This window comes from Macrotis lagotis, chromosome 6, assembly GCF_037893015.1.
Source record: "Macrotis lagotis isolate mMagLag1 chromosome 6, bilby.v1.9.chrom.fasta, whole genome shotgun sequence".
Lineage (NCBI taxonomy): Eukaryota > Metazoa > Chordata > Mammalia > Peramelemorphia > Peramelidae > Macrotis > Macrotis lagotis.
The window spans coordinates 40,979,919-40,990,962 of record NC_133663.1 but is presented as its reverse complement, the minus strand read 5'-3'; the positions used below and the strand labels follow the sequence as shown (position 1 = coordinate 40,990,962).

Genomic DNA, 11,044 nt, shown 5'->3' with positions numbered 1-11,044 from the left:
GTAGTATGTACAAACATATAATATTCACACATATACATAATACATGGAATATAGGCTATCTCAGGCAAGTATGTTGTAAATTGAGATGATTTTCCAGATAAAACGATAGAACTTTCCTCACAAGGTAATTGGAAAATCAAATTATACAACATAAATAAAACACTTTGCCATACTTAAAGGACTATATAAATGCTGGCGTTTTTTTTATTATCACAACTACTAGCTATGTAACTACAAGCAAATGACCATCTCTTAGTGTCTCCAGGAAACACTAATAGGCTCTGAAAATTACAAATGAGAGGTCAATTTATACTTATACAGGGAATTTCCACATTAAAAATTTCCTGCTACCTATAAAATTTGGACAAATTTTGGTTAAGAAAGAAAATGTGTAGGGCATCATGATAGGCGCTAAGGTTACAAAATCGAACTGGAAAAAATATCACTACACTCTAGAAGCTTGTTTTTTAACTAGGAATGATAAATAATAATAATAATAATAATGATGATGATGATGATGATGATGATGATGATGATGATGATGATATACAACATAGCTATAAGTGGTAGACAGCTAGGAGGTACAGTGGGCAGCTAGGTGGCACAATGGATAGAGTCAGTAAGACTCATTTTCTTGAGTTAAAATCTGACTGTAGATATTTATTAGCTATGGGACCTCAGACAAGTCACTTAACTGTTCCCTCAGTTCCCCATCTGTAGAATGGACCATAGAAGGAAATGGCAATACTGCTGTCAAGAAAACCCCAAATAGAATCACAAAGAATCTGACACTACTGAAATGACTGAACAACAACAATAAAGATAACATTTATTCAACACGGTTAAGTTTTTAGAATTCTCTACATACGCACATTGTCTAATTTCATCCACACAATCCTTGGAGATAGGCAATACATATATCTATCTATCTATCTATCTCTCTCTCTCTCTATATATATATATATGGAAAATGAAGCTCTAAGGAATTCATTTGTTTAAACAGAAATCCAATAACACTCTGCTGCCTCTGCTTTTCTTTTTTCTTCCAATTATATCTCTAACCAGACACCCTGATCCTTCCCTCCCTCCCTTCCTTTCCCTTCCTTCCTCCCTCCCTCCCTTCCTTCCTTCCTTCCTTCCTTCCTTCCTTCCTTCCTTCCTTCCTTCCTTCCTTCCTTCCTTCCTTCCTTCCTTTCCCTAGCTGCTCACTACCTCACTCCCTGTGGCACCAGCCACTGCTTTCTGAGCTTTGCCCCATGGATGGGCATGTAGAGGCCAGGATCTCTGGTGAGGTTGCCCTCCCCAACTTGCCAGCTGTTCTCAATCTGCTCTTTAGAGTACCCAGAGCTCATCAGAATGCAGGTGCCAGCTCATTGTCTCTCCCAATTCCACTGAACCTGGAGAGGGGGAATAAGAGATTGGAGTTCTCCTGATTTCCCCAGAGACCCCTGATGCCACAAGACAACTGCTCTGAAGGCAAAACCGAGCTGAGGAACAAATTGGATTGCAAACCTTCCCCATTGCCAGAGAATGTGACTTCTTTTAATTAGAGCACAATGAACTAGGGTATCTAAGAGAGGAAAACTCAGGGCAGACCTGGAGAGGAGTGACAAAGGGGAAAACTGATTCTTGCTAGGCAGCTACTTGGTTAGGGTGAGAGGGTGCAGCAGAATCCACATTTCTAGTCTTCATTGAGAGGTAGCCCTCAGGCCTGAGGAGTGACCATCTTGTTGTCATCTGTCATGGTTGAGTTGCAACTGAAATAAAGGGCTCCATGCAGAGAGTCACAGTGTAGGAGAGAAAAATGGACAAAGTGAAGAAGAACCAGAATGGGGGGGAGTGTCAAGATGTCCTATGTCATATGAAATTTCATTAAAGGTAGGGCTATTTAGCTTCAATAGGAAAAGACTTGGAGTGGAGGCATGATACAGAGAGAGGGGATTGTTCTTTTCTCCTCTATAATAAGGGTCCTGGGCTAATTGATCTCCAACATCCCTCCCAACTCTGTATTTCAAATTCTTTGAACTTTGAAGCTCCTTTCTTTGGTTTATTTGTAGCCTGATGAGCTGTTGGACCAATTAGTTTATAACAAAAACTAAATATTCATATGGTTTTGGAGCCCAAGGCATAACTCATAAGGAAAACAGAGATACTATAAAGCTATTGTATAAAATGATACAATTATCATAAGGAAATTACATACTAAAATAAATCCCTCTGAAAGGTTTGTTTGCCTCTGGAATCAAGTCACAGATCATAATTTTCCTGCACTTTATAAGGTGACATTTTGAGAAACAGAGAGATGGTCAAGTCCTACATTTTAGAAGATGGTGAAATGATTCTTTAGTCATCAGTGTAGGGATCTGTGTTTTCGTTATTGTGAGTCCTTCCTCCATAAATGCAGATTGGTTTGATTTTGTTTAGAGCAGGAGTCTTTGTGAGTTGCAAAAATCTTACTTCTATCCAATGAGAGAAATTATTATTTTCTGTAATATGAACAATACATTGTAATTTGGATCCAGGCTTTTTATTTCTTCATTCAGGGACCAGCCCCTGTACGTCAGTCAGTTTAGTCTCTGGAGGATATTGCTGCCATCTTGGGGACAACCCCACTGAACTAGGAGACCTTACTTTTATTTAGAATGTAAGCAGAATCTAATCTAGGTGAATTCTATCCTCAAAGCATCAAATCTATTCCTTTGCACCCTTCCACTGGAATCTAGGGAAATCCAGCTAATGAAGGAGAAAACCAACCAGAGTTGTCAAGATAGAGATGGATTCCTTTGTCCAGATTGCCAAAGGTAACTGAGTCTTAATGATTAAGTCAAATTCTAATCAACAGGGACTGAAAGTTTGCTATACCAATCTACTCATCATTAATTGTTCACCAATCTGGGTTGATTTTAACATTTCAGGGGCACATGCTTTTCAAATGGTAATTATGTATTCAGTGATCTCATGGTTTTGTCTTTAGTTAATGTGAGAAACCACTGAGTACCAATTTATTATCATCTAGTTTAATTAATAAATTGATTATAATTACCTAGAAACTCTCTTGGCTTTTTCATTCATCTTAACAAAAATCCACTATTTGGTGCCTACTAGATTCTGGTTACTGTACCAAGTACTAGGAATACCAGGGATTGAGGAAAGAGAGAGGTATAAGTAGATGTTAGAGCTAGGACTTGAAATCTGGTCTCCCAAAGCAAAAAGCAGCCCCTGAGCTAAAGAAACTTACATTCCAGTAGAAGATGCTGAGGCAATCAGATAAGTAAGTATGCTTTATAATTTGACTCAAGAAGAAAGCTCTAATAATGAAGAACCATTGAGCTTTCTCCTATGAGAGGGGACCGGAACTCAACCTGAATTGGTATGTGGGAAGATTCTGAGAACTAAAGGTAAATTGAAATTATATTCTGTTGTTGTTTTTTTGTCCTTCCTTTTTGGAGATCATGGCATCAGGAGAAGTCATGCCATGACAAGCTCATGAATTAAATTTGAATGAAGGGGTGTTGTGCTAAGTCAGTGCCAAACATACTTAGGACAACTGGAGATGACCCTGGATGCAAGACAATCAAGATTATGTGATTTACCCAAGATAACGTGTTAAGTAACTGAGACTGGATCTGAACTCCTGTCTTCCTGACTCTAAGACCAGCACTCTATCCATTGTACCACCCAGTTGCCCTAACATTCTAGGAATAGGAGACACTCTGTGCAAAAGGATACAGTTGGGAGACGAAATACCAAGTTTGGGGAAATGTAAGTAGGTCATCCAGAGTATGCAAAGCAGTAATAGTTTTGGGAGCTTGATTGTGAAGGGTTTATATCCTAGAGGCAGTAGGGAACCTTTGAAATTTCTAGAATAGAAGCATAGCTGAAACAGTTCCTCACCTGGTAGTCAACCTTTTGTACATTTAGTCAGGTTGAACTGTAGACAATAGGAAATAGTCCTGTGGGGAAAACCTTCAACTTGAGATTACTTAACAGCAAATTTTTTGTTCTGTTAATGTATCTTTCTTTTAAAAAAAGATAAATTTCATTTAGAAATATGATTGCCAAAAGATGAAAACACAAATTAAATCACTGAAAAAGATTTATGCTTTATGATGCCTGCATTAATTGGTAGATTTAGTATGAGAAATCTAAGAATGAGTGTTATGACAATTAGATCAGGAACTTTCTGCATAAGTACATTTTTAAGGGTGGAGGGTTTCTTGATTATTTTCAAATATCAAAAAGTATCACAGGCTGTTCATTTGAATGCCAACTTTTTTCATAGAGGCTATTATCCAATGTTTCCAATTTTCCACACCAGACAAAGTCTTGGTTTTAGCCAGTGCTCAATGGAGGGGCTACTAATACAATCCTGTTGCCTCAGACAACCAACACTGAAATGTTTTACTTGGCTGATTTATAGACCTCCTCATGTGTTTCTTCATCAATCTCTTTACTTGTCAAAGTTTCTTCTAAAATCATGTTTAAATGCTGAACATAAACTGCAATCTTTTTCATAGTTCTCAGTCATTTCTCATTTTTAGATAAATTCATTTATCCAGACCAGGCCTGATGAAATCCAGTGGCTCCTTTATGGGAACATTGGAGATCTGTTCTTCATTCACATCATCAACCATGTTTCAGATTCCTGATGTAACTTTCAACAACCCTGGTTTCCCTTCAATATTGATGTCAAATCCTTTCTAACATTCATACAGTTTATTACCAATTTCAGTTACTTAAGTAAAATAAGTTGGAATTTGGAAGGAGGTTTAATCAGAGTATACATCACATATCTACATAAACCTATTGGAAGCCTTTTTGGTATTCTGGACCCTGATGCCTTTTCCCCTCCCAAAGGAAGCCATCTTTTCTATTGCAAGTTCAAAACCCAGGCTCCTTTTGTGAAGAGTCAATCAATCATACTTCTCAAACCTAACAATGCAGATGGAAAAAAAAGTAAACAATTTGTATTCTGGTTTACAAATTGAAGGTTGGAAAAATAAATTTCATGGTGTTGACTCAGACATGTAGTTGTATCATTCTATCAGGATTTCAATTGTATATTTGAATATTTATGAAGACTTGACATGAATGGGGAATGATCCAGAGAAGTAGACGGTGCTCTTTGGGAGAGATGGCTAAGGACAAGCAGATCCAGAATAACATTGCCCCAACCAATGTTATCCCAAATCTCACAATAACTTCATTAAGGCATTTTAATCAACCTCCCTGGGACAGTGTTTCATTTAAAACCCTATTTCCAAGGACTCAATTACTGATGATGAGTGAGAGAAAGTGGGTTACCCAGAAGGGATGTTTCAAAAGGTGGAAGATAGTAAACAATTAAACACCAAATTTTTATTAAGCACTTGTTGCTGAGAATGCAAAAAATGAAAATAGGTCCTGCCATGGAGAAGTTTGCGATCTAAGGCTTTATCTTAGAAAGATTTCAATATTCCTTTACTTCAGGATGTCTAAATCTTCTATTTTATATCACACATCATACCTCTTTTATTAGAATGTAAACTCTTAGAAGGTAATGTCTGTTTTCATTTTGAATTTTTGTATCCACAGTACTTGGGACATAGCAATAATCATTACTTGTTAATCGATTCATCTCACAAAAAGAATAAATGTGCAATTGGTGAAAGTAAGCTCCTTGAGGACAGGGACAATTTTGTTTGTGTCTTTGTACCTCTAGTCTAGAGTCTAGCCTGGTGTCAGCATAGAGTATAGATGTGTAATAAAATATTATTGATTGATGGGTCTCATCTAAATGGTCATTGTCTGAAATAATGCAGATCGTGCATGGCTCATCCAAGTCTATCTATGATATGATTAATTAATGGATGTTTCTATAATTCTGGGGGAAATCAAGTTATATGGATCATCTCCCTTGAGCTCAACAATCCTATGATAGATGATATAATTATTATAAGAAGCTTATTTAAAGTAACTTGGTGGCACAGTGGATATAAGGCTGGACCTGGAGTCCACAAGACCTGAGTTCAAATCCAGCCTCAGACCTTATTAGCTATGTGACTCTGGACAAATCACTTACACTTTCCTTAATTGTAAAATGAGGTTGATAATAGCATCTGCCTCTCAAAGTTATTGTAGGATCAAATGAGGCAACATTTTGTAAAGTGCTTAGCACAGTACATAGTTGATGTTATATAAATGCTAGCTATTAGTGATATTATTGCTGTTACTAAAATGATCAGTTTATTAGAGACAAGGAAAGTATGCATCAGAGAAACTGGGACTCGTTCACAGCTATCCAGTGTCAGAAGTAGGATTCTGTGCAAGGTATTTTGGTCTCTCTGTCCATCAGTAGACCATGACATTTCCCTGCTAATCCTTAGATTTTGTTGTCGTTTACTCATTTTTCAGTCCTATCTCTTAATGAACCTCATTGGTAGTTTCTTGGCAAGGATACCGAAGTGGCTTGCCATTTCCCTCTCTAGTTCATTCTCCAGATAAGGAAACTGAGGCAAAAAGGGTTAAATGGTTGGCTCAGGCTCTCACAGCTAGAAAATGTCCATGGTTAGATTTGAACTCAGGAAGATGAATCTTCCTCCCTTCAGGATTTAGATTCTTATCTACTGTGCCACCCTACCTTAGATTACAGAGTGAAAACAGAATGGATTAGCCTAAAGGACATCAGCCAAAAAAGTTAGGGTCAATGAGCAGCAGAGTCAATAAAAGGAAGCCATAATATGTAGAAAGAAGTGATGGTTTGGTTACTTGAAGTCATTGCCATAGGAGAGGGGCCACGTCATTCCAAAGGAAGGAGAGCTCCAATCTCAATGGGGGCTCAAGGAAATCTTTTGTAGGAGGTAGCATTTATGGTGTGGGTAGGATTTTGATGAATGGGGATGAAAGGGATGGTACTTCAGGGTGCTGCAATGATAAGAGTCAAAGACTTTCTGAAGGTGACCAGAATCAAGACTTAAAAATGAGGTGTCTGATGATTAATCAACATAAAAGAGGCCCACCAGACAAGAACAAAATGAATCAGGTTAACTCATGCTGTGCTTCCCTTAACAGGGGATAAAAACAATTCTAATTATTGGAAAAATCATTTTTAAGAAGCTAAGTAATGAAAATAGATAAAGGCAGGTATTCAATTTGGTAATTTCATGGCCTAAAGGAACTAGGGCAGGAAGACTGATGCCCTTGTATAAGTATGAGGTTAGATGAAAAAAGACCTGGATAGAAGAGCTCTAAAGTCCCTTTTCTCTCTAAAATTCTCTGATTCTAGAATTCTATCTGGTCCCCAAAGGGGGAAGAAGCAATTGATCACAAAAATTTAAACAATGGTCTTTAACATACCTCAACTAAAATGGGCTTTTACATTTATGTCCCTTCCACTGTTCTTTAGCTCCTTTTTGTGTTTTGTCTTCTCCCCTTAGAATGTCAGCTCCCTGAGGGCAGGGACTATCTTTTTGTTTATATCTGTATCCCCTGCTCTTAACAGAGTGCCTAGCTCATAGTAAACACTTAATATATGCGTGTTGAGGTTGTTGACCTAGCTCCTTCAAAAAAAAAAAAGACTTTGAATTTGGACGAGAAGCTCCAGATTTGGGCTTGGAATTTTCTGGGTTAAAAACAATGGATTAAAATGAATTGGGAGCTTGCCTTGGAGTAAGGATTCAATTGTGGCCTATGGAACATACTAAATGAAAATTATATAAGATGAATCGTTGTTGACTGATTGAAATTGGCTATTTGACCAACCAAAGAGGGCAGCTAGATGATACAGTGAAAAGAGTGCTGGACTTGAGTTCAAATCCAACCTTAGACACTAACTGGCTCAGTGACTCTGGGAAAGCTTAACCCTGCTTGCTTCAACTTACTAATCTGTAAAATGAGCTGGAGAGGAAACCACTCCAGTATCTTTGCCAAGAAATGGGGTCATAGAAAATTCAGACACAACCAAAATGACTCAATAGCAACAACAAAAATATGATCACAGACAAGTCATGTAACTCCCCAATATCCCCAGGTTATTCTTTTTTTAAAAAGACTTTAAAAACCAGAGAATTTTCTTTTTAAAAGATATTTTATTTATTTGTTTTTCCAACTTCATGCAATGGTAGGTTTTACCAATCATTTTCTTTTGCAAAGTTTTGAGTTTCACAGTCTTTCTCCCTCCTTTTCTTCCCTCTCCATGACAGAAAGAAATCTGATATAGACTCTATTTATCACCATGCTAAACATATGCCAATATTGAATATGTTGTGAAAGAAGAATAAGATCCAAATGGAAAAAAAGAAAAAAATTAGAGGAAAAAAGAGACATCATGCATAACATAACTTTTAACATAAGTTAAGATAATAAACGTTGATATTCATTTAAACTCATAGTTCCTTCTCTAGATACGAATGGTATTTTCCATCACAAGACTTTTACAATTGTCTTTGACTCTTGTGCTGCTGAAACGAACAAGTCCACCATGGTTGATCTTCACCCCATGTTACTCTTTGTGTTGTATAGTGTTCTTTTGGTTCTGCTCATCTCACCCAACATTAGTTCATGTAAGTCTTTCCAGGCTTCTCTGAAATCCTGTCCCTCATGATTTCTTATAGAATAGTGTTCCACAACAAACATATACCACAATTTGTTTAGCCATTCCCCTAATTGATGAGCAAGCCCTCAGTTTCCAATTCTTTGCCACTACAAAAAGTGCTACTATAAATATTTTTGTACATGTAGGATTATTTGGCCTTTTTTACGATCTCTTTAGGATACAGACCCAGTAGTGCTATTGTTGGATCAAAGGATCTGCACATTTTTATTGTCCTTTGGACATAATTCCAGATTGCTCTCCAGAAAGGTTGGATCAGATCATATCTCCAACAATGCATCAGTGTTCCAGATTTCCCACATTCCCTCCAACACTGATCACTGTCTTCTTTGGTCTATATTGGCCAATCTGACAGGTGTGAGATGGTACCTTAGAGATTCTTTAATTTGCATTTCTCTAATCAATAATGATTTAGAGCAATTTTTCGTATAATTATAGATACTTTGATTTTTTGTCTGAGAATTGCCTTTACATATCCTCTGACCATTTATCATTTGAGGAATTACTCATTTTTATGTAAATTTGACTCAGTTCTCTCTTGATTTTTAGAAATGAGTCCTTTGTCAGAAATACTAGTTGTAAAAATTGTTTCCCAACTAATTACCTTCCTTTTAATCTTGGTTGCAGTGGTTTTGTTTGTGCAAACCCTTTTTAATTTAACATGATCAAAATTATCCATTTTGTCTTTTTTATAATGTTCTCTATCTCTTTTTTCATCACAAACTGCTCCCCTTTCCATAGATCTGACAGGTATACTATTCCGTGTTCTAATAGGCTTGTAATATTAACTTTTATGTCTAAATCTTGTACCCATGTGGTCCTTATTTGGTATAGGGTGTGAGATGTTGACCTCTGCCTAATTACTGCCATACTATCTTCCAGTTATTCCCAACAGATTTTTATCAAAGAGTGAGTTTTTATCCCAGACTCTGGAATTTTTGGATTTATCAAACAGTAGATTACTTTAGTCATTTACTGCTTTCTTTCTTGCAGCTAATCTATTCCGCTGATATACCACTCTATTTCTCAGCCAGTACCAAACAGTTTTGATGATGATGCTTTATATTATAACTTTAGATCTGGTATGGCTAGGCCACCTTCCTTTGTGTTTTTTCAATAATTCCCTTGATATTCTTGACCTTTTGTTCCTCCATATGAATATAATTACTATTTTTTCTTGTTCACTAAAGTAATTTTTTTGGAAATTTGGTTGATATGGCACTAAATAAGTGATTTAATTTAGATAGAATTGTCATTTTTATTTTATTAAATTGGCCTATCCATGAGCAATTGACATTTACTCAGCTATTTAGATCTGATTTTATTCATGTGAAATGTGTTTTATAGTTGTGTTCATAAAGTTTCTGAGTCAGCCTTGGCCAGTAGACTTCCAAGTATTTTATGTTTTTTTAATTTAAATGGGATTGCTCTTTCCATCTCTTGCTGCTGAATTATATCCTGCAATTTTGATAAAGTTGCTAATTGTTTCCAGTAGTTTTTTAGATGACTTTCTAGGGTTCTCTATATCATCTGCAATGGGTGAGAGTTTTGTTTATTATCAATTCTTATTTCTTCAATTTATTTTTCTTCTCTTATTGCTAAAGCTAATATTTCTAATACTAGTGGTAATAACAGTCATCCTCCTAGCTTATCCCCATTAGATATAATGCTTGTTGATGGTTTTAGATAAATGCTACTTATTTTAAGAAGCATTTCATTTATTCCTATGCTCTAGAGTGGTTTTAATACAAATGCTGTATTTTGTCAAAAGTGTTTTCAACATCTATTGAGATAATCATATGATTTATTAAGTTTGTTATTATTATGTCAATTATGCTGATAGCTTTCCTAATACCTTTTCCTAATCAACCCTGTATTTCTGGAATAAATTTTGTTTGATCATTGTATATTATCCTAGTGATAACTTGCTGTAATCACTTTGCTAATATTTTTATTTAAAATTTTTGCATCCATATTCATTAGTGAAATTGATCCATAGTTTTCTTTCTCTGTTTTGACTCTTCCTGGTTTAGATATCAGCATCATATTGGTGTCATAAAAGAAATTTGGCAGACTTCCTTCTTCACCTATTTTTTTTCCAAATAGTTTATATAGAGTTGGAACCAATTGTTCTTTGAAGTTTGGCACTATTCACTTGTGAATCCATCTGGCCCTGGAGATTTTTTCTTAGGGAGCTCATCAATGCACGTTACTCTTTTAAGTTGCCGGACAAGGATCAATCTGCATTGGTAGAGGAAATTTCCTTGCAGGATTTCTCTTTGCCAAATACATGAATTTGAAGTCAAATTCAGTACTTAATTGACCATAACTTCATTGATTTGGATACTCCCCCCAATGACACAGATTACACATATGTGCTAGGTTCTGAGCTATAAGCTGAGGAAGAAAAAAAGAAAGGCTAAAAAAGGTCCCTGACCTTAAGGAGCTCATAGT

General features: G+C 36.3%; 1 pseudogene; it reads right to left on the bottom strand.

The window, feature by feature from the left end:
• Nucleotides 1-4,332: 4,332 nt before the first annotated feature.
• LOC141491619 (U6 snRNA-associated Sm-like protein LSm3 pseudogene) lies at nucleotides 4,333-4,634 on the bottom strand (annotated as a pseudogene).
• Between the last annotated feature and the right edge of the window lie 6,410 nt (nucleotides 4,635-11,044).